The sequence below is a fragment of the Myotis lucifugus genome, unplaced genomic scaffold (genome assembly GCF_000147115.1).
Source record: "Myotis lucifugus unplaced genomic scaffold, Myoluc2.0 scaffold_104, whole genome shotgun sequence".
NCBI classification, from domain to species: Eukaryota; Metazoa; Chordata; class Mammalia; order Chiroptera; family Vespertilionidae; genus Myotis; species Myotis lucifugus.
The window spans coordinates 1,043,337-1,064,943 of record NW_005871152.1 but is presented as its reverse complement, the minus strand read 5'-3'; positions in this window follow the sequence as shown (position 1 = coordinate 1,064,943).

Genomic DNA, 21,607 nt, shown 5'->3' with positions numbered 1-21,607 from the left:
TGGTCTGCATTTATCTCAAATTATTATTTTAGTCACATGCAGTGCTTTGCAAATGGTCTCATTAACAAAGATGCCACTTGGCATAGTCTCCTTATAAAACATAAAGTGAGTTAAGCTTAAAATCAGGTCTTTTGTTTTGCTTTGTTCAGGAACAAGATACAGTGGCTATTGCTCCAAACTGGGTATCAACAGAATGCATATCACGGCCAAAATGCCGAGCTCCGAAAGCCAATAGTCCCATGTTGAATACAACTTTGATGATGATATTTGTAGTGATGTCCATTGAAGGGGCCTGCTGTTATGGCCTGAATTGTGTTCTCTCAAAATTCATATGTGGAGTTCCCAACCTTCTGTACCTCAGAAAGTAACCATATTTGGAGATTAAGTTACAATGAGGTCTTTAGTGTGAGACCCTATAATCCCATAAGACTGGGGTCCTTATGGAAAGGTGGAGAGACCGGGGCTGCTCACCACTGAGAAAAAGCCATGCAGGAGCACAGCGAGAAGGTGGCCATGTACCAGGCGGGGAGAGGAGGCCTCAGGAGAAACCAAATCTACGAATACCTTGATCTTGGACATGCAGCCTCCAGACTGTGAGAAAATAAATTTCTGTCATTTATGTCACCCCTTCGTACTTTTCTGTTACGGTAGCCCTAGCAAACTAACACACCTGCCTTTTCTGGAAACTTCCGCCTGATCTTTTGCATCATGGGGAACTCCACCTATCTGTATTCAGGTTTTACAGCAACAAGCATGGCAGAGCAGTGGCATTGTCTGTGGGTGATGCGGGGTAAATGTCTGAGTTGTTTCTCGTGGTTGGACCCAGGCTGTGGTCACTGAAATAGATAATGCTACAGGGTGACCCAAACCCTCAGAAATAGGCTGGAGGAAAGTGATGCAGCTGTTTAAAAAGATCCTTGACTTGCTGCCACTGATAAAGATTTGCACATATGTCCGAGTACATGTATGTGCATTCACACACACACGCACACACACATATACATAGATGTCCATGTCTTTAAGGAAAAAAAGGACACAAAAAAGACCTCATATAAGGCTCACTCAATGCAACCTCCCAGAGTCATAAGGAGTTATTATACACTAGAAACAAGAGGAAGCATGAGAAAACCACAGAGAATACTTGTAATCAATCTCTCTGTCTCTTTGCCTTTCTCTTTCCATTGGACCGATGCAGTTATGCCTGAGCATACTACTGACAGATGCTACTAGAGGCCTCAGGTTCCTCTCAGAACTGCAATCATTCTTTTAATGCCTTAGGAATGATTTGAAGAAGCTTCCTGTGCAGCCTCACACTAAGAAAGAAAGGTCAGTGAGGCTGGGAATTCCAATGGTCTCATGTCTTCCTGGAAGATCCACCCAGCGGCTTGTGAAGGTTGCACTTACCTCTCCGCCCAGTCACCACTGTGGTCATGATGGTGGTTGGGTCCCAGGCAGGCAGAGAGCTGCTGGGCACGTGATACTCACTGTCTATGGGGGAGAGAGATGCCCTGTGAGTAACACCTCCGTCATCAGGGCTCTCCATCCCAGGCCCTGGAAAAGAGCATGGCACTTCATCATAGGTTTCACTGCGCTTAATGTGGTGAAAAACACAGTCAGCTCCTCTCTTAAATCACAGAAGTCACGGACAGCAACAGGGAATCCGCATGTCAGCTCATCCGGGCTGTGTGCTAAGGGAAGCCAGATCCAGCTCTGCTTTTCATTAGGGGAGAGTGAGTTAGGTCCGGGAGGTGTGCAAGCTCCCCTTTCTTCCACCAGCCTGCCCTGTTTCTATCATTAACATAAGCTCACAATTAAGACAGCGCTCTCAAGACGCAAGTGTTCCTGCGGGCCTAGGAGGTTGGTGCCTTTCCCTCCCTTTGTGGAAACGCTGCTGCCCTTTGGAAACCCCCAGAAATAAAGCTGTCAGTGAAAGCACATTAAATCGTGAAATGATGGGAACAACGCTACGAACAATCCGGAATCCCCGTCGCAAACCTCCAGAGGGACATTTTCCTGTCAGGGAAGGTCTTTCTGAAAGTGTCTACCTTTGAACGTATTTTGCACTCTTGAAAGGTGCATTAAATTTTATGAAGTCTAAATGAAGTTTATTTTACTGTTGTGTGTTTTAATTTATATTTTAATGCAATGTGGGTTGTTACTGAGGGACACATCTCAGTCCCGTTTGAGTGTGAGCAAATGATGCAGCTTATTGAGCGGGCTTCCTAAACATTTCCCATTAAAATGTTGAAGGCATCTGAACAGTAAAACCATCCAGCAGATATTTACGAATGTGAGGCCCTGCAGCCGAGACATCTATGCACAGCCGATCTACGGAGAGAGAAATTAAATCAAAAGATATGACTAAGTGTCTGGCGAGGCTGAAGTAGCTGTACAGATGTAAAAAGGACATAACAAGGGAGAATGGTGAAGGGACAAGGACAAGAAAGATTAGGAATTATAGCAGATATGCAGGCAATTGCATTTTGTTGGGTAAGACTCTTACTTCCAAGGAGTTCAAGCTGAATGTTTGATTAGTCATTTATTTAACAAATATGTATAGTATAACTACCAAGTGCTAGTCACTCACTGGGCACTTGGGATATAATGATATAACTAATCCCTGTCTTTGAAAAGATCACCACCTATTGGTCGGTGAGACTCTGACTTCATTCTATAAACTGTGGAGATGTGAAGAAAAGCACGCTGGGTAAGAATGAAGCCTGTTGAGGCTGGAGATTGGGCTCAGGCGCTGGAGGTATTTGGAGAAAGTTTCCCCTAGTGCAGTGGTCGGCAAACTGATTAGTCAACAGAGCCAAATATCAACAGTACAACGATTGAAATTTCTTTTGAGAGCCAAATTTTTTAAACTTAAACTATATAGGTAGGTGCATTGTTATTAACTTAATTAGGGTACTCCTAAGGCTTAGGAACATCCATGCTTTTGTTCCGGCCCTCCGGTCCAGTTTAAGAACCCATTGTGGCCCTCGAGTCAAAAAGTTTGCCCACGAATTCTTAAGGAGAGAAGAATGTATAGAAGAGGATGGATTTGTGCAGGGCCTGGACAGGGAGGAAGAGCTGTGCGCAGAAGCATGGGTCAGGGTGGAGAGAATGGTATGTGTAAGGCAGTGTGACCAGAAAGGGTTCAGCAGTGCCAGGGATGGTGATGGGGTGATGACATGCTGTGATATTTGATGATGAGGGAGGAGATGATGCCAAGGAGGTGGGACTGGGCTGGCCCAGGCTAAGGCATGTATACTATATCTTATAGTCATGGTGAGTTCATTGCAGTTTTTAAGCTGACAGAATCAGCTTTGTTTTCTTGCAATGCCATTCTGCTAAGCAGCATGGAGGATGGGCTGAAGCAGGCAAGTGGCACCAAGTGGAAGATTTTACAATAGTTTGAACCAACTTAACACCATTCCTTTTTCCTTCCTCACCAAGCAACACCTCTGCAGCCACACACACTCTAACCCCTCAAGAAATTGATTCAGGTTCCCATCTTTAGTCTTGATCCTGCCTGCTCTCATTGGTTCCTGCTTCGTTGGTTTGACCTGTGTTATTTCTCTCTGTCCTGAGGGCAATGGCTCTGCAAATAGAGGGAAGAGCAAGATTTGAGAGACATTTTTGAGATAGTCAACAAATGCATCTAGTAGCTCAGTCCACTCACTAGGAGTTGCTTTGGTGATCTACCTTTTTTCTTTCCTATTTTTTCCTCATCTGTGCCCGAGCCCCTGGAATTTTCACTTGTTCCTATGTTACGGATGTGTCTCTTATCTGGGAGTGTTCAGATAGCTCAGGTCCAATCAGTTCAAGAATTCAAGCTTTTGCTCCTTCCCCAAACAACCCTGTCCCCTATGGTTTGTGTAATGATCATGTTAATGTGCCATTCCAGTAAAGAGGTCTTTAGAGTGTTAAGGGAACAAATCCTATTTCCCAAAGGTACAATGAATATCTACAGGGTACTACTCTACATGCTTTGCATGAGTTAATTTATTTAAGCCCAAGGTAATAGTACTTTTCTTTTAATATTTAAAGAGCATACCTCATGATATAAATATTAATGTTCGTTACCATTTTATAGATTAAAAAATCAAAATCATTTGAAATTTCAAGATGAGAAAAATTTTTTATGATGGGGATGTCTTTTATATTCCTCAAATCACTCTTTAGCCAGCAAACTTCTATTAAAAACATATATCTATAGAATTCTAGCTTCTCAGAATGAGAGGAATTTTATAGGTAATATTTTTCAGCCCCTAAAGCTTCAGTATGTGTTGGGTCCCTGATTATATTGATTCATTTAGTCATTCCTTCATTCACTTATTGTGGATCCACTGCCTATTCTTTATCTTGATATTCACCACAGTTGATGTCCTCTGCCTGTGCTGTCCTCCTTCCAGCCTCAGTTCAACGCTTTCAGTGACAGGGATTCATTGCCTTCTGAAGCAGCCTCTTCTGCTGTATATTTAGTTTGTGAGATTTTGGATGTTGAGACAAAACCTATCGCCCTCCAATTTCCAGTCACTGGTCATACTTTTATCTCATGAGACCATCCAGAAAAAGTTTAATCTTTCTTCCACATGACAGTATTTCAATGAATTTAGAAACATATATTTTTCTGTAAATTTCCATTTACCTCTACTAACTCTTCTCTTTCTTGGCTGTACATCCTTGGTTCCTTTTTTTTAAACCCTCATCTGAGAATATGTATTTTTATTGATTTTAGAGAGAGAGAGAGAGAAGGGGGGAAGAGAGAGAGAAACATCAATGGGTTGCCTCCCATACCTGCCCCAACTGGGGATAGAACCCACAACATAGGTATGAAACCTGATCAGGAATCAAATCCCCAGCCTTTTGGTGTACTCCAACCAACTGAGCTACCATCCAACTTGGTTCTTTATGTGGCCCAGTTTCAAATCTCCTTAGTATTTCAATGACTCTTCCCAGGTTGCTCATGTCTAAACATATCTCACTTTGTCTTTTTGTTGTTGTTATTAATCTTCACCTGAGGATGCTTTTCCATTGACTTTTAGAGAGAGTGGAAAAGAGAGGGAAAGACAGAGAGAAACATCACTGTGAGAGAAACACATCCATTGGTTGCCTCCTTCAGGAGCCCAACCAGGGCCTGGGCCCGGGAGGAGCCTACAACTAAGGAAGGTGCCCTTGACCCTTGACCCAGAATTGAACTTTGGTCAGCAGACTGACACTCTATCCACTGAGCCAAACCAGCTAGGGCTCACTTTGTCTTCAGGAGCCTTTACATGCAGTGCTCAACTCTCTATGCAAGTCTCAGCCTGCTTTGTACTGAGAAGGCTAGAAAAGAGCTATCCCTTACCCCTTACCCCTTACCCCTTTTTATTAACTCATAGCATTTGTAATTCGTTTCTTGTGTTGGTGTCCCTATCACCTTCAAGACAGCAAGAATGGCAAAACCACGAAACTTTTGATTTCAGCAGTGTCCCCAGCAGAGTGCCTCATATGAGTAAGTATTCAATTAATGTTTCTGGAATGAATGGATGACTGATGGAATGAGTGAGTTCACTGCTGTTAAAATGCTGAACGTGCTCATTTTTCTAAATAGCACAGAACTAGAAGTAACTTGGGAAACTCACTATCCCAATCAACCCATTTTCAAGAAAGAAAACTGAGACCAGAGGAGTCAATGATTTCCTGAAGGTCATACCACAGAGCTAAAACTAGAACTCAGGACAGCTGAGTCCTATTTCAGAGCCAGTGAAAGGGCAACTCCAGGTCTCAGTGGGGTGTGGTGGCAGTGGTGGACATGAGACAACAATTTTATAATCTCTGGAAGTCAGGCCTCTTGGGCCCTTCTGGGGTCTGGGGAAACCACAAGAAAGAAGTATTTGCAGCCTTGCCTCTTCCAGGTCAGGAGCTAACTCAGTGACACAGGGATGCATTCAGGACAGCCTTGGGCCCTAGCTATGTGCTCAGGGATCTTCCAGGTCCTTCATAAAGCTCAGATATTGATTCAGCATCTGTCCTTTAAGATCTCCTAAGCTGCACTGGGAAAGGACTGACAAATAAGAAACAGCCAAGGATACACCCAGAGAATTATTCAGAGAAATGAAATGAGGTGTTGGCAGTGCAATGAAATACATTCTGCTTTTGTTCTGCTCAAGCTCACTGAGAGGAAGGAAGGAAGCTGAGGCTATTACCATTCTTAGAAAACAAAGCAAACCTGGAAGTCAATTATAGCTTTCTCCTCTATGTGTTGTTCATAGATGTGTCTGGCCGGATCACAGCAGAATTATGGCTCTCCTACCATAAACAGCACTGATCCATATCCTCCCTCCGAGACTAGGAAGGGGATTCTGCAGTAGTATTTTATGGCTTGAAACATTGCATGATATAAGCCCCTAATCTGATGGTAATCGTCTACTCTGTCACCCTATACTAGAGAAGTACCAATAAGATCTTGAATAATGCTCACCATTGTTAAACTCTGGCTAGGCATGACTTCATTCATTCCTCACAATAGGTATTATCCCATTTTAGAGATGAGGCAATCAAGGTTCAGAGAGTGCCAGTTTTGAGATCATATCTGCCTAATGCTACAGTCTTAACCTTGTGTTGTGAACCTTGTGCTCAGAGCTTGTATGTTGCATTAGAATAATCAATGTCGATCTACGTGTGCTTCTTCTGTTTTAGACAGACACTTTCTCCTCGGGGCCTTCACAGGTTGCTGTCTTTCTGCCTTGAATGTTCTTACGACCCGCTCCCAAGTTGGTCCTGTTTCTACTCACCCTTCTGGGTTCTGTGCAGGTGCACCCTCTTCCAAGAAGCCCTATTTGCTCCCTCTCTCCTCTGCGAGTTTGCACAGCACTTCCTTCCTATTTCTGCCATTGCATTGATGATTCTATTTGCTTAAAATCTGGTTTTCCCACTGCTAGACTGGGAGCTCCTGGAGGTCAAAGGCCACTTCTTATTGAATCTAATGTAAGTATGTCTTTCTTATTATTTTATTTATTAAATGAAAGGCAGGCTCTGGAGCACCTGAGAAGTAATAGGACCATGCTTTCTAATCACAAGAGGGTGAGAATGGTTTAAAAGATTAAATTCTTCTTGAAGTAGAGGATTTGTTTTCTTCGGTATCCCCAGCAGAGCACCTGGCATCAGTCAATATGCATTAACGTGAATCTAAAGGACCCAGAAAAATCCTACCAATGAAATACTAAACTGAACAAAAGACAAAGCTTAGAAGGAATGAAGAAGGTTATTCAAGGAGGCAAATTATAGCGGGAATTATTGGGGGTGCTGGAGTGAGAGAGACCTCAAATCCCAGCAAGTTCAGCATTGTAGCTGAAGCTTAGTTTCTTCATTTGAAAACTAGGAATAATAACATACCGACATTAGAGGGCAGTTGTGAGAATTCCTTACAGTACTATGTATGAGTCTTTGCACGAAGCTCAGCATAATGTTAGCGCCAATAAATGGCAGCTATTTTTTCATAGCTGCATAATCCTCTCTTTTCCAACAGGCATGTGAAGGTCTTGAAATACATTTTTTCTTTAAAAATGCTTCACCATTGAGATATGTCCCAAATGTCGCCGCTCTGATATATAGGTAGAGGTAACTAGGTGTCTAGGATTTCACATCAACATTGTATAAAATGTGGAAGTCATATTTTCAGGTTGTATTTTGGGCCTACGAAACGTCTTCTGCCACATGCCATCTGAAGCAGAATTGATCACTTAAATATAGTGCATTTTATAATTTATACTAATTTTATTCTGTATTTTTTCTATACTATGAGTGACATAGGGTAGAAATTGTCTCTAATTCACCTTGCCTTGGCTTTGTAAGTAGCACAATGCCTGGCATATAGAAGATGATTTTAATTTTAGCACTTGTCATAGCTGTTCTTGAAAGTTTTTTTTAAAGTATAATTATGTTTAATATATATCTCTCCTAAGACGTTGTGAGAATCAGAGGGAGTTAAATGGGAAAGAAATCTGCCTGACTATTGGTCTTTGTTAAATTTTATTACTTTCAATTATAGGACCTCTACAAAAATAGCTTTTTTTTGAGTCATGGAACACTGGAGACAGCTACCACTTCCATGCCCACCACTGCTTACATTCTGGGAGGAGCTGTGCTCGTGTGTGGATCACAGATGGGACTTCAGGGAGACCCAGGGGCTGTGCAGTCACTCACCATTACCTCCTCAACACCCCCACCCTATATTTCAGGTACATAGCAAACACTCAGAAAGTATTGATCTTGAATGCTTTCTATCCCCAGACAGGGTGAAAGAAGAGTTATGGGGCAGAATCTCAAAGAGCCTTTGTTTCCCAGCTGCAGGGGGGTGTGGCACTTCCCTTCTGGGTGGGTGGTTCTCAGACTTAGAGCACAGAAAGATGCTCTGGGAAAACTGTTAGGATTCTACTGGAGGTGATGGTGAGGATGGAGGAGACAACTGTAGGCACTGAGTAAATCCTGATCTGGCACAAGGGCTCCCATTCTAGAGTAACTTGAACAAAGTTGCAGAGCCAGGCCAGAAGGCAGCTCATGGGCCATTCTGCAGAAGCAGGCTCCTAATCCAGGCAGGAGTGAAACATCAGGGTGGCCTAGAAACCTACTGTGGGCCCTATTCAGGGGATTGGAATTGAGGGAAAGGCTTGGGTCTCTGGAAGATGCATTGACTGGAGCAAAGTAGGACTTTTGTCCTGGAGGCACAGGGCTGCCAGAAAGGCTTCTAAGACAGTTCAGAAATGAGAACTAGTACCTGAGGTAGGGAATGGGTGAGCTGAGGCTTTTTCTTTTTCTATATGTTTTCATTAACTTTAGAGAGAGGAAGGGAATGGGAGAAAGAGACAGAAACATCGATGAGAGAGAAGCATCGATGGCCTGCCTCTTGCTTGCCCACTACTGGGGATCAAGCCCATAACCCCCAGCATGTACCCTGACTGGGAATCGAACTGGTGACCTTTTGGTTCATGGGTCAGCACTCACACTGGCCAGGCTGAGGCTTTTTCTTTATGACACAGTTGAAGCATTCCCCACTATACCTTGCTCCTGCCTCTTACATTGCACTCGTCATGCTGTACTGCAGCAATCTGTTTATATTTCCGTCTCCCTTGCTAAATGGTGAGCAACCAGAGGGCATGGTCCATGTATTATTGCTATTGTTACTTTTTGTCTTCATGTCTCTAGTACTTAGCTCAGGGCCTGGCACATGATATCTATTGCTTACATGTTTACTGAATGATGGCATGCGTGGATGGATGGGTGGGTTTGTGAATGATTTATTGTCCTCCTCTCCCCCACCCCACATTTGAAAGAGGTGTTTAAATGCCTCTGGCAGGAAAACAGGGCACTCGCTGTAGGAGCAGGAGCAGGTCTGATGTGCATGTGGGGATTAAGTGATCCCAGCTGTCAGGAAAGATGAACCAAAGAGGCTGGGACCAGCAGAGGAAAAACTTTGAGCAACTGGTCATTAGTCAGTGACACCTTGGTGTGGCTGAGTCTATCATTTCAATCTTTTCTTTTTAGCACGATAAGCCTATCAAAGGGTGAGAAAGCTGGGAAGGAGGGGAAAAGTTTACATTAATAGTCTTTCGTGCAATTACACTATTCATATTTTCAAATGTAAACCCTATTAGGTTCTTAGGAAACAGATTTATTATTGCTCCTTTAAAGATGTGGAAACAACAATTTGCTTAAGTCCTAGGGCTACCCCAGGGCAGTGAGTGATGACCTTAATTTTGGAATAAAGAAGGATATTATTAATGCATTGGATGCCTGGGGAGAGGGGGCCTGGACTCATATTTCACTTCAGTAACCTTGACACACACAACAGGACCACCAAGACCTGGTAAACCTCTCAGGACATATTTCATCAATCCTCAAATTGTTTTTCACCAATAATTGGTTCTTTCCAATGGTTCCTCTGTAGTTTTATTACATTGATTAATCTAATTATTAACCGTAGAAAAAGTGTATTCATTCAGTTAATAACCAGCGTTTTTGGAGGCATGCATATTTTGTGGCACTTGGTATTAGCGACCCAAGAATAATAAAAAAATAATTATGCTTTGTTGAGTGACTAGAACTGTGCTAACATGTCCCATATATTCTCTTGATTCCTCCTCACATGAACTCTAATAAGCAGATATTATCATCACTCCAATGGGCAGATGAGGAAAAGGAAGCTCAAAAGGTTAACTAGCTTGCCTCTACCTCTTTCAAATTTTGACCTTAGATGAGTCTTTCTGACTTTAACATCCATATTCTTTTCATTATAGCATGCAGGCATCTGAGGCTATAATCCATTCAAGAAGGCAGATTGTAAATGTATAATTAAGCATAAAAATTGATAGAACTTTTTAATAGAATTTACAAAGCACCAGGGAGCTCATCAATTCCTGAGGCAGAGAAGGCAGCAGTATGGATATGAGCTCTTCTGCCTTGTATATTAGCTTCAAATTCTTAACCAACCAACAAACAAATGGGGGGATGGAGAAATATGTTGGATGTATGCAGGTTTTCTTAGCTCCAATGCCCATCACCTCCTGCTTTCTACTCTGTACTGTTGGCTGCTATGCCTGGGTTCATTTTCATGGCTACACTGAGAGTCCATCTGTTCCCAATGAAGAGTACAAATATTCTGATGCAAACCTTGAATAGAGAACTGTCACATAGTTAAAGCAGAGCTGTCAAACGTCCTCTCTTCTGGAGGCCAGAGTACATTTTTAGCAATGTGTTCGTGTGACTATGTTACTCATTCAGGGCCGTGGTATAATCAGGAATATTTTAGAAAATTTCCCGCTGGCACTGAAGGAGTTTGTGCGTAGACCAAACTAATAAATGGGAAATTATTGCATATATGAGAGAAACATTCAGCATCCTAGGGTAGAATTATAAGGAACTCTTCAGACAGTACTATCTCTACAAGTTTTATTTCCTCTTCATTTTCACACTTTTTTTAAACTAATCTTTTCTTTTTCCAAGTTACCAAAACATGCTTTCAAAGTCTGTTTATTTTATTCCTCTCCCCCCACCCCCCAGGTTTTCTTCATCTATTTATTGTCCAAACAAGGTGCCAATTGCCTGTCCCAGGTTCCTTGATGGAAATCTATTGTGTTAGGTTAGGGTTTTGGAGTCTAAAGGCTGGTTTCTAGTAATAGCTATACAGCTTGCCATCATAAAAATACTATAGTCGCCCTAACCGGTTTGGCTCAGTGGATAGAGCGTTGGCCTGCGGACTGAAGGGTCGCAGGTTTGATTCCGGTCAAGGGCATGTACCTTGGTTGTGGGCACATCCCCAGTAGGGGATGTGCAGGAGGCAGCTGATCGGTGTTTCTCTCTCATCGATGTTTCTAACTCTCTATCCCTCTCCCTTACTCTCTGTAAAAAATCAATAAAATATATATTTTAAAAAAAATACTATAGTTTTCCCCTCTGTAAAATGGGCTCAAGATAGCACTGACTTTATTGAGTGGATGTGACATCAGATGATGTAATGCTCTTAGAAGGCTGGGTGTCATTCCTTATACATGGGGATATCTCCATAAAATGTTAGCTTTTTTCTGTTTTCTAGCACAGGTCTTAGTACTTAGCAGATGCTTGAATATGTTTGTTATTTGGCAGAAGAAAACAGAATCACAGGGAAAATAAGTGACTTATTTAAGGATTCAGTCAGGGACAAAACTGAACTGTAGTTCACCTCTTTCAGACCAAGAGTATTTATTTTTCTAGCAGGTTAATCTTTCTTTCTTTCTTTCTTTCTTTCTTTCTTTCTTTCTTTCTTTCTTTCTTTCTTTCTTTCTTTTTCTTTCTTTCTTTCTTTCTTTCTTTCTTTCTATCTTTCTCTCTTTCTCTTTTCTTCTTTCTTTCTTTCTTTCTTTCTTTCTTTCTTTCTTTCTCTTTCTTTCTTTCTTTCTTTCTTTCTTTCTTTCTTTCTTTCTTTCTTTCTTTCTTACTGCCATTTGTCCACATTTTAACCTTTGGGAAAAGCTTTGTGTTATTTTAATTTATTACTATTCCTATTTATTCGTTTCCTCACACCCCCTACTTCCAAAAGAATTGTTTCATTAAAAAACCATAAAATGAAGTATTGACCACTACTTAACAGATATTGAAAAACAATATTTGTAATCACAAAACAAAGTGAGAGGGGGTGGAGAATTATATCCAAAGTGATGGACTGAGTCCAGAAACAGTGCTTGAACTCTGCCCTTCCCAGCAGTCAGGCACATGTGCACACATGCCCAGAAGAGATCCAAGCTATTTTGGCTTTAGTGGGGCGAGGGGAGGGATAGAGAGTTGTCTCTTACCGCTCCCTTCCTGAGAGTCATGGTCTGATCCTCAGCTTTGAGCCCTTATAGGTCAGTATGGAGCTCCTCCTAAAATTCCAGTGACACCTCCCTCACTGGTGTTTCCACATTTCATATTGAGATGTTAACTCACCTAAATGATGAAACTGAAGACTGGCCAGCTATTAGACAGTCCTTCCACTGCTGGGGCCTTGTTAGCAGAGAGGAACGCAGACCAGCATACAGAGGAGCTTATGAGTGAAAATGCAGCTGGACCACAGCACCATAAGCCCATGTTCCTTCCCACAGCTCAGGCAAAAGGTCAAGTTGGAAAGAGCCCGAGTCTGATGGTTGAGCTGGACACATCCTTTAGACAGACTGCAGATGGCCTGTGGTTTAGCCTGTCAGATCAATCATTGCTTGCACTTTACAGAATGATTGTACAACAGAAGACATCTTTATTACCATACTTTATGACTACCTTACAGACTTCAACGTGACCATAGATAATTAGAAGCTAGCGGGGCAGCGTTTTAGATCCTGTGATTTGGCTATGTGTCCTGCTAACTGCTAAATTGACCTCCCTAACTCTAAGCCAACGCCTAGTGTGTTAACTGGCATTGCCCAAGAAGTTAAGAAGTCTCCAGCCTCTGTGAAAGAGACATGCATTTTCCATTTTACATGACATGAAGAGAACATGTGTTGTCAGTGAATTATCTCCTGTTTTGGAGGGTATGTGGAGCAATCACTTAGAATCCAAAGATCACAGCCTAATGTCAGAAAGCTGTTCTACTTGGAAGCATCTTCATAGGGCTACTCTTTCAAAAATTTGGTCAAATATATTTGCTTCTGAAATAAAACTATTTACAAAAGCTGAAAAAAATCAATCATCTATGCACCTGTCTATCCAGTGATCCATCCATGTAACAAAGATCAACTTCAATCTATTATATGCTAAAAAGTTTAGTAGTCATCATAGGCACATCAAGTTGAAATGCCATGGTCTCTAAAGTGAAGGAACTTAAAAGTGATATATGTCTTTCTAATACAAAATAATATTGAATGTAAAGTGTAATTTTTTAAAAAAGAAATATACTCTTTAGTTTAGAAGGAAATTTAAATTCCTTTGGTCTAGCTTTCTCTACAAAATGTCTGGTAGAAAAAATTTTATTTGCAGAAAAATAACTACTTTTAAAAGCGAAAGAATAATAAGGTATTAAGAAATGTAAAAATGAAGTGCTATAAATGCCCAGGTTGTGGAAATACTACTTGAGCTGGAGGCTATCAGGGAAGGCTTCATGCTGGAAGTAGCTTTTACTTGGTTGTTAAGAGATGATTGAGTGGGCTGAATGGGGGCCCCAAACGATGTGCCCGTGTGCTAGTCCCTAGAACCTATGATTATAACCTGATATGTTACAAGAGTAAACATTACCTTACATGGCAAAACATGTGACTAAGTAAAGAATTCTGAGAGAAGGCACTTACCCTGGATTATCTGGATGGGTCCTACTCAATCCAAGGAGAAGTACACAATTAAGATGAGGCAGAGAGAGATCTGACAGACGGAAGAGGAAGAGGCAATGTGACCGTGGAGGCAGAGATTGAGGTGATGTGGACACAAACCAAGGAATGTGGACGGCCCCCCGAAGCTGGAAGCGGCTCCCTGCACTTGATTTTAGGTTTCTGGCCTTCAGGACTATAATAGAATAAATTTCAATTGTTTTAAACCAACTAGCTTATAGTAATTTGTTATAGCAGCCACAGGAAACCAATAGAAATGGGTAGGATTTTAATATATGCAGTTGGAGAAAAAGGGAAACTAAAGTGGAGGGAACAGTGTGAACAGATGCATGGAGACAGAGCATTTTGGGGATCCAGGAAGCAGTTTGGCATAGTTGCATAAATAATAAATGTGCTGGGAACTCAAATAAACATAAACTAGCCAACATTTATTGAGCACTGTCTATGTGCCATGTGTGCTACATCATCCTCCATGTAGCATCTCATTTAATCTGCACAGCCACCCCATGAGACAGGCATTTTCTCATCTCCATGTACATACAGATAAAGAAACGGAGGCCTAGAGAGGTTACATACTATGCCCAAAGTCACAAAATTACGAAGCTTGGAGCTGGAATGCTGACCCCATCTGTCTGCTCCTGCTCTAAACCTCTATACTATCTGCACTCCTTGTCATGAAGGGATCTTCTTCCTCTGCTCCTGCTGCACCCTACACGCATCTATCAGAGCACTTATCACAATCACCATGCTTTGTAATTTGGTTTTATGTGGCTGTTTCTCCTATTAGACTGTAAGCTCTGTGAGGGAAGAGACCATATCTTTCTGGATTGCCAGTAATTCCCCAGGCCTGGCACATAGCGAATTATAAATACGTTTTTGCTAAACCATGACACTTGCGAAGCTCTACAATAGGATATAGTGCATGGACCACAAAGCTTCACTGTGTATCTCTTCTTTTGAATGGGGTTGGGTAACATTAGGACCCTCTTGTAGCCCATCTCCATGTCACAAGAGGATATGGAGGAAATATTTGATAGTAGTTGGAGTGGGGTGTAGGTGCAGTCTGGTAGTCTCCACATGGAAGAGTTACTCTCCATCCAATCCTGTGTGTCCACTGAGCACGATTGGCGGATGGTCTGAATCCCCTCTGCCGCTGTGTCGATCCTCATAGAAGAAGGATCCATGGCAATCCTGCTCAAAGATCCCTTGAGCTTAGGAGGAAACTAAAAACCACCATCGGTGGCATAGTTGTGTTGCCTCTTGGGAGGATGCTCTCTCTATGGAAATGTTAAAAATCCTGTTTTGTTTGCTACAAAGCTGGGGCTTCCCAAGGAGTAGATTTCCGGTCCTCACCACTCCTGGTTAGGACAGGACCATAGATGCCACCCCTACTGTGGAATCAGCTTTCGCTCTGGGTGTCAGAGTTTGAAGCCTGTACTGGGAAGTGCTGGTCCATGGAGAGGGCTGTGGTCGGAAGCAGCACTGATGGAGAACACGCCCTGCAGAGACCGTGCCAGCCTGGGCCCCTTGCAGAGAGTCACAGCTACACGATAGGAGAAAAAGTATGGAAGTGAAGCGTTCGTGAAAAAGGAAAAGACAAGAAAGAGTGCAAAGTTGAAAGAAAGTTATAATAAAGATTTGTGTGGAGGGCAGCAAATTCCTAAAAGGAACGTTTGTATTATAAACCTGATAACCCTCTGCAACATGCGTGGAAAGAAGAGAGAAAAAGAGATCAAAAGAGAAAAAAAGAAGAAATTGACCCATTAAGGTGATGGGTCTAACTCTGATTTACCTACTTTCAAACCCAGAAATCTCCAATGTATCTCTCTTTTTAAAAAGAATTTCAAAATCTTCATCTTCCAACCTTCCTGCATTCCAACTGTCATCTACATGTTATGTTATTCTTTACTACATCACCGGTGTATGGGCACACACCTTACATTTTTTCTAAGCAGAACTTTCTCTCATTCTCCACTTTCCTACCTCTGTACCTTCACTCACAGAGTCTCTTCAACACAGATCTTCCCTTTTATTTTTCTTCTCAGATCTTCCCTCCCATCTCCATTCTTGAAGGCCCAAGATAAGCCAACATCTTTGATTCATGTGTCCTTTCATTTATTTGACCAATATTTGTTGAGAACTTTCTCTTACAGCAGAGCAAACATTTACTGTCTGTTCCAGTTGTTTTTCTATTTGTCACAGTGGCCCTACCTGACCGGCTGGCAGTTTCAGCCTCGTAAGTCTGGAGTGCTTTGTGTCTGCCAGTTCTCAGAGCTTTTTGGAATAAACAATTCCCTGGCTAGAGCCTATTTATGTGAGAATGCTCTGCCAGTTAAAAAACGAAACTCACAAAGTATGCTTGCAATTAATTGAAATGTCCAAGTGTTTGGTACAATTTGCCAAGATTTGTGCACAATGTGGGATGGATATGACCCAGAAAGCCCTTTCTATTCCAAGATCCCATGGCTACTTCCCCAGTAAAACACCCTCTCTCCCCTGGCTACCGCAGCCGCCTCCTGGCAGTCTTGCTGCCTTCAGTCTTGCTGCCTTGAATCCATTCTCCATCCCAGGTCATGGCTGTCTCTCTAAAATACAGATCTGACCTGCCTGCCCTAATTGAAGCGCTCTGATGGCTTCCCTTTGTGCTTAGGATAAACTTCAAACACTTGAAGCAGAGCACCCTACAGGACCTCCTCACAGCTGGACCCTGCAGGCCCTTCTGTTCATCATTTTTTTTGCCACTCAGCCCACCTTTGCAGTTCTTTCTTTCTGGAATAATGCTCCCCCACCCCCACTCCAGCACCATGCATCACATTCCCCTGCTTAACTCTTTACTAGCCTTGACTCCTGCCTAGTTCTGAGGTTTTGTTTATATAGCATTTTACATATTCTCTAAGCTAGCATGTTTCACACCATTTTTAATTGCCTGCTTATTTTTATTTAAACCCCATGAAACTGAGGATTCGTAATGGCAAGGATTATGTCTGTCTTGTTCACCAATTAACACAAAGGTGTGAAACAAGATAGCACTCCACGAATAGTTGTTGAATTGAATTTAGTAGAATCTCATTAAGGAAACTAACAGGACACTTATTCTATTAAGATTTGTGAATAAGAACGGCACTTTCTCATTTAATATCACTAAACTGGTTACTTAGAGAAAATGGAATGATGCTTCTGGAGTCTGTTTGTTGTGTCTTCACCTAATTGACTAAGACAAAGAGGGATGCTCTTCCCAAAGGAATACTCCCTGGATTCCTGGGACCTGAACTGCCTTACAAAGGGTGGGATCTTCAAGTTACAACCCTTTCATAAACAACAATAATCTGTACTAGAGAGCCTTTGAGGTGATAGCCACTCTTAATATGCACCGCCTTAATACTCAGAACTCTTTAGCGAGGCAGCAGTACCGTGTATTCCTTTATGTGAGGGAGCTGAGCTCAGCAGTAGTAAGTCCCAGAGCCAGAATCCAATCTGAGCTGCTTCTTATTCCAGAGCCTTTGCTCTTTGGATTTCACCACTTGGTCTCTCTAAGGACTCCGCTATACATGCAGGCTGGGAATGGAGTAGCGACTGGGAAAATCTGGTGAAGAGTGAGTTTCTCCTAGTTCAGGAATGGTGGGAAAATGTCTATCCATCTCTGTTGTACTTGTTCAAAAACAAATCAGCACTCTTCATCTGTGAGCCCACTATCTTGTGAGGATGAGGAATACATGATTTTTTAAAAGTTTTAAAGGCAGAAGAAAGTCTTGTCTTTCAAAATCTGTATTCATCAACACGCACTTAGCAACGGCTCTGAAACCCGAAGAAGAAGGGCCCGTGAGGACTGCAAGTAGTGCTGCTGCGAACAGCTGTTCATTATGAGCCGCATCGCCAGAGCAGCAAGTGTCTGTGATATCAAAATAAATCCTCTGCTCTGACCTCTGACATAGTCACGCATCCAGGAGAGGACTCCTGAGATACATCTCAACAAGCTGCGTGAGAATGCAGAGCTTCAAAATCGAGCTGTTGCCAGGTGGGAAACTCTCTATTATTCCAAGGTATATTATGCTAAATGGCCAATCATTTTTTATTGATTCTTAGTGCTATTAGTCAGGAAGTCCTGAGTACATAATCCTCACTGATCTTGTGGTCCTCGGAAATGACAGGTAAAGCCAGCCGATGGCTTAGTGGGAGAGGGAGATGAAGGCCGCAGTGCCTCTTCTGTTGCATTATTCATATAAGTGAGCCCACTCGCTAATGGCCATGCAGGGCTCCTATTAACTCTTGGTGCTTAGAAACAAGAGCGGAGGATCAAAGTCTTAGCAAACATACAAATATGAGGTTATGTGAAAATGTCAATAATTTGGGGGTGTTTTATTCCCATGCCTTAAAGCTTTAAATTCTAAGTTTGCGAAAGATAGGCTAATGTCTGTGATAATTTAACTTCCCATGGTCTATAAGATTATGTAGCACATCTCACCTCAAAAATATCTGTTTTAGATAAATAAGAGGAAATTTGGACACAGATATGCATAGAGAGAGGAAAGATCATGTGAAGACACGGGCCATCCACAAGATGAGGGTTGCCCTAACCGGTTTGGCTCATTGGATAGAGCATCGGCCTGCAGACTGAAGGGTCCCAGGTTCGATTCTGGTCAAGGGCATGTACCTTGGTTGTGGGCACATCCCCAGTAGGAGGTGTGCAGGAGGCAGCTGATCGATGTTTCTCTCTCATCGATGTTTCTAACTCTCTATCCCTCTCTGTAAAAAATCAATAAAATTAAAAAAAAAGTTGAGGGTCTTTCATCCACAAGGAGAGAGACCCTCAAAAAAAAAACCCAACCCTGCTGATACCTTGGTTTCAGACTTCTGGGCTCCAGAATCATGAAAAAAGATATTTGTGTTGTGTAAACCCCTAAGTCTGTGGTACTTTGTTATGGAAGCCTTAGAAAACTAATCCTCTACAAAGTTCTCCAACTATCCATCTCCAACTCCCCTGCACCACCCTGGTCCATAGCAACATCATCTTTTTCTCGAATGATTACCATTGTTTCTTAAATAGTTGCCAATAGCTATTTTCACAACCTTCCAAACAGTTGCTCGAGTAACCTTAACATGCAAAAAGAAAAAATCATCATGCCACTTCTCTTCAGTGGCTTATATGGCAAAACTTGAGATCAGAAGACCAAACAGAACATTGCATTTGTCTGAGCAAAGAATGATAGGGACGTGAAATAAGGCCATGGAGTGAGGACAGTGAGGAAGGAATCAGTTGGGTTTTAAGGCAGACTCTAAAGGAATGTATAACCCTCTAAATGGTGTGAGAGAGCATAATGAGGAATGGATCATGAATGTCTCATAGGCTGTGGCATATTTAGATATAAATATGTTCTTGACATACAGAGGTGCTAATTTTTAAACTCTTTCTCCCCTATATGACAAAATCATATCAGTAATAATCATGTAAATGTGATGTCATTATTTTCTTGATTTGTAATTTAAAAATAATTAACACATAGAAAACTGCATTTAAAGTCACTCCTGAAATTCAATAAAGTATATTTTATATTTTACTAAAGGTTTTTTGTTTGTGCTTTCCAAACAAAAACTATACCTCATAGTTCACATTTGTTTCAATATTTTTAACTTTCAACACAAATGAAATCTCCAAATGTTACATAGAATAAAAAAACAGAAGCACCCAAGTTCTCTTTTTTGGTCTTGACAATGGCTGTGCTGGGGTTGTTTATTTCTAACCTACTGTTTTCATGCAGGGATATGTATTCTTATAGGAACTGAAGATACACACTGTGACTGACGTGAGGTTGAACATCTCTGAACTATTTCAAAGTTACTTTTGAAAGAAACAGATATACCTGAGTCCACATATGTTGGGGGTCAACTGGATAACTAGAGGTTCTTTGAATTAACTTCCATTAAGAATATAATCTTATATAATAAAAGGCTAATATGCAAATCGAAAGAACGGCAGAATGACCGGTCGCTATGACATGCACTGACCACCAGGGGACAGATGCTCAATGCAAGCACTGCCCCCTGATGGTCAGTGCACTCTCACAGGGGGAGCGCCACTCAGCCAGAAGCCAGGTTCATGGATGGCGAGCGCAGTGGCCTAAGCCATCAGTCAGACATCCCCCGAGGGCTCCCGGACTGCGAGAGGGTGCAGGCCAGGCTGAAGCTCCCCCCCCCCAAGTGCACAAATTTCGTGCACTGGGCCTCTAGTGTTTATTATAATACTAGAGACCCGGTGCACAAAAATTTGTGCACTCGGGGGTAGGGGGTCCCTCAGCCCAGCCTGCGCCCTTTCGCAGTCTGGGACCCCTTGGGGGTGACCACTTGCTGGCTTAGGCCTGCTCCCCGGGGGATTGGGCCTAAGATGGCAATCAGACATCCCTCTGGCAGCCCAGCAGCCCTCGGGGGATGTCCACTTGCCAGCGGGGAGCAGACCTAAGCTGCAGTCAGACATTCTTAGCGCTGCTGAGGAGGCGGAAGTGGCTCCCACCACCACTGCTATACTGGCAGCCATCAGCCTGGCTTGTGGCTGAGCAGAGCTCCCCCTGTGGGAGCGCACTGACCACCAGAGGGCAGCTCCTGCATTGAGCGTCTGCCCCCTGGTGGTCAGTGTGTGTCATAGTGATCAGTCATTCCCAGTCCTTCTGCTGTTAGGGTCAATTTGCACATTACCCTTTTACTATATAGGATAAAGGCCTGGTGCATGGATGGGGGCGGGCTGTTTTGCCCTGAAGGGTGTCCCGGATCAGGGTGGGGGTCCCGCTTGGGTGCCTGGCCACCCTGGGTGAGGCGCTGATGGCTGTTTGCAGCTGGTCACACCCCCTTCAAGGTGGGGGTCCCCACTGGGGTGCCTGGCCAGTCTGGATGAGGGGCTGAGGGCCGTTTTCAGGCTGGCGGGAGACTGAAGCTCCCAGCCTCTTTTTTCTTTCTTTCTTTTTTTATTCTGGGATTTATTTACCTTCTATAGCTGTCACTGGAGCTGAGAGCCCGCTCCAGCTCTGAGGCCGTGGCTGGCTGAAAGCAGGTATCTGGCTTTGTTTAGCTTCTATAATTGCAACATTGTTGCATCTGGAGCTCAGAGCTGGGCCACGGCAGGCGGGGAACCTTGGCTTCCTCCATCACTGGAGCAAGCAAGCCTCGTGTTCGCTTCAGCTGCGTGCCTGCTGGCCGCCATATTTGTTGGCAGTTAATTTGCATATCCTGCTGGTTAGCCAATGGGAAGCGTAGCGGAGGTATGGTTAATTACCATGTTTGTCTATTATTAGATAGGATGTCATACTGTGGGCTAATTTGAAACTTTCATCTATATTATTAAAATTTTAGAATAACCATAGCAATTATTTAGAACTTACATTAATTTTGCTGGGAGGGAGATTTTATCACTGACATTGTTTAGACTTGCCAGAACATGTTAACAACAACAGCAGCAATAATAATAATAGACCTGTTTTTGTCAGAAATTATACTTAAATTTGTGTAGATAATGCACCCATAAATGACTATCTGGGATGGGTTGTTCTGACTACACTACTCTGCCCTTGGTCCACCATTGTTGTCAGGTATTTAACAACAAAAAAGAAGGATTCTGTTTATGTTACCTGTTAGGGACTAATTGCATTCCCTTAAAATTCATATACTGAAGTCCTAACACTAACTACTTCAGAACATGGCTGAATTTGGAACTAAAATCTTTTTTTAAAATATAATTTTAGTGATTTCAGAGAAGAAGGGAGAGGGTGAGAGAGATAGAAATATCAATGATGAGAGAGAATCATTGATCGGCTGCCTCCTGCACA